This window comes from Aplysia californica, unplaced genomic scaffold (assembly GCF_000002075.1).
Source record: "Aplysia californica isolate F4 #8 unplaced genomic scaffold, AplCal3.0 scaffold01191, whole genome shotgun sequence".
In the NCBI taxonomy this organism is placed as follows: Eukaryota; Metazoa; Mollusca; class Gastropoda; order Aplysiida; family Aplysiidae; genus Aplysia; species Aplysia californica.
The window spans coordinates 65769-69225 of record NW_004798461.1 but is presented as its reverse complement, the minus strand read 5'-3'; positions in this window follow the sequence as shown (position 1 = coordinate 69225).

The window sequence follows — 3457 nt, the reverse complement described above, 5'->3', positions numbered from 1 at the left end:
CTCGGAGGGAGAAGGGTAGCTCTGATGTCATTTAGGGCTGTGCAGTAGAACAGGTGATGCTCCACAGTCTCATATGCATAGTCACACAGGGGACACATTTGGGGAAGGTGTCGAGTCTGTAGTCATTCAGAGTTGAAAAATATATATATAAGATTGTACGACACTGAGCAGACTTTAATGTTACATTGCAATATGATATTTTAAATTCTGTTTGTAACTTGATTTATTCAAAACGGAATAGCCTTCTGCTACACATCCCAAGAGAACTATAGAAAAAGACTTTTGGTAGTCCTGGAATTTGGAGGGATCGACGATTGATTATGTATTGGTTTTATTTTACCTCAAGAAACGGTCAACCATTTGGTTAACTATTATGCCACAGGCCTCATTTGAGCAATTTCGTTGGTGTTTTGATATCTGCGTCTTTTGGAAGCTTGCTCCTCAGTAGTTTTACTTGTTGATGGAACACTTATACTGTTTTTAATTTCTTCAACAGTTGCTGTCTGATAGTGATGTGACCTGAACAAGCGTGCTTTTCAAACAAGATTCACCTGGTGCACATAGCAATGAACAAAGACAGCATAGGGGGAAAATTGGCGCATCTGAGTCTGTACACCAGAGACTCTCCGCTCATTACAGCTGCCCCATCGTAGGTTTGGGCGATCAGCTTCTCCTCGACCCTGAATGGTTCTAATTCTTCGTTTAGGGTTGAAACGAGCCCTTATGAAGTTCTATCTCTGGCTTCAAAAAGACTTTAGAAACCGCTCTATCCGTTTATACCTCAGAGAGATGACAAACTGTGACCGATGACCTGCATGAGTTGCTTCGTCAGCCTGGACAGAAAGAACGTTGGCAGAACCCTTAAGGTGCGTGTGCACTGGAACAGACACCAACCGACCCGATTCCGTCCGCCTCTCGGAAAGTCGGTAGTTGAAATGGAGCACCGTTTTTTCCTTTAAAAATCAGCGAAAATTCCGTTTGGCTGTGTGAACAGACACGACACATCACGCCCCGACAAAAGACGTGTCGGTTGGAAGGCGGCTTGCTGCATCTTTGGGGGACAGAGTGGTGACTCATCAGCCATACGCCCCGCCGGAGCTAACAAAAAATCTACTTTTGAGCTCGGATTAAAAATCTGTTGTTAAATTCGTAATCAGTACCTCAAAATTAGCAATGTATATGCTCAAATCACGTGGTTTGAATGCAAATTAACAATTTTACCAATTTCCCTTAAAACCCATACATAATTTCTTGTTCCCGCCATAGGTTCATGTGACCTCTTGACTATTTATAGCCCTGTATGGAGAACACAGCCCGCCACGACTGAGGTCTAGCGTACACATCCGGAAGTAGGTCAACAGACTATTCGTGTCGTTTCCGAACTGTGTGGTCACACAGGACGGAAACGACCAGACCGATTTTCCTCCTCCCAACAAAAACCAAAAAACCCGGATTGTGTCTGTCCCAGTGGACACGAAGCCTTAGGGTGAGACCACGTTAACAACGGACAATTTCCACAACATCCTCTCATCAGACATGGCGTGTACCAGGAGAAAGAAGTTATTGTTTTATTTTGTTATGGTTGAGGGGGGGGGGGGGACCGAAGAAACAACGACAGCGTGTAGGAAAAAACATGACACTCACCCAATATTGAGACAGCGGGAAAATTTTAGATTTGCAAGAAGGAGTCGCTCTCCATTCATGTTTGCGATATATAAAGCACAACAAGACATGTAAAATGGGTCGCTTTTAAGGACAAGCGGGCTAACCCAGATATCGGGGGTTTCCAGAAATCTTGACCTGCAACAAATGTGGGCATTGCCCAACCTATAGGGGAAGTTCGGTTTCACAGGTTTGTGTATTTGTTTGGTTATAGAGAAAACTCTCATTGTCTTTTAAAGAAACTGAACAAGGGGCAAAAACTTTACCTTCAATTTTCTCAAAACAGCTTTTTTTCGGGATAGCCCCCTTGTGCCTAAAAGCGACTAAATTGTTTTCCTTTGCATATAGCTATTCATTGACAACTGGTGGGGACAAGAGAAGTACTTCTCAAGGGGACTAGTTGAGGAAATTATTTATTATTTCCATTGAAACGGACGGACAAAAAATGTGAAACATGTTCTCTGGGAATCGTGTCGCCCGTGACGTGGACAATCGTATCGGTGTCTGTGTGGTATGGCAAAACGATTTGGCTATTACATTTTACTCCCTTCCCTGTTTTGCTTTATCTTCCAACCAGACATCGTTGTCCGTTTTGTCCTGTCGTCCGTCCTTAACCTGGTCTTACCCTTATTAATATTTATGTACTACGAAGCACACTCTGAACGTCATCGTTGTTCGGGTCAGCCCATTGAGCATTTTTCGAGTTAGATTTCCACCACTGAACATGCTATTTATAAGGTCGATTTTAAGCACAAAGAGCGTATCCCGAAAAAATGGTATTTTGAGAAAACTGAAGGTAAAGTTTTTGGACCCTTGTTTAATTTCTTTAAAAGACATGGAGAGTTTTCTCTATACAGAAACACATATTACACACATCAATGAAACCAAACTTCTCCTAATAGGTAAGGCAATGCCCACTTTTGGTGTAGGTCAAGATTTCTGGAAACCCTCGAAATCTGTGTTAGCCCGCTTGTCCTTAAACGCGACCAACTTGGGTGGAGCACGAGAATTTGATGTGGTATACTACCAGACCGAAGGGATAGAACCCAAATGGCCGCTGGATCGGAAAAGTAAAGTAAAGTAAAGTATGTGGTACAGTATCAGTAGAGTGCCACGGATACACTAATGACCGATTAGGCTCTGCATGGCGAGAAATTTGTATGGAAAATTGATTAGGTAGTAGGAGTTCAAGATTTTTAAATTATCTCCTTGTGGGTGTATGTAGTGCGCATTACACTTTTTGTGCAGCAGTGCACGACCATGCTCTATTGGCAGGCCGCCCCTGTTTAGGAGGCGGGCCTCCGACACTGCATGTCAAAGCCGACCCAGACTGCCAGAGGGCTACAACATCCCACCAGAATGACCGAGGTACTGGATAACATTTCTCCTTCTCCCGACTCGGGAATCAAACCTGGGTCTCCTGCGTGCGACAGCGAAGTTACCTCCCCCCCCCCCCCCAAAAAAAAAAAAAATAATAATAATAATAATAATAATAATAAATATTTAAAATAATTAAACCCAAAATAAACCCCACATACACAGGTAATAAGTATACGACCCGTCGTTAAAGGAACCAATTTCACAGAACATCACATTTATTGATGACAGCATCAAGTGCATTAGATCACACATCAGGGAATTTAGAGCTGTCGTTAGCGTCTCTTGATAGTCACTATCTCGCCAACACAGACAATTTTACACACACCTGCATACATCCTTCTTCACCCCCCTCCAAATACACACACACACACACACACACACACACACACACACACACACACACACACACACATCT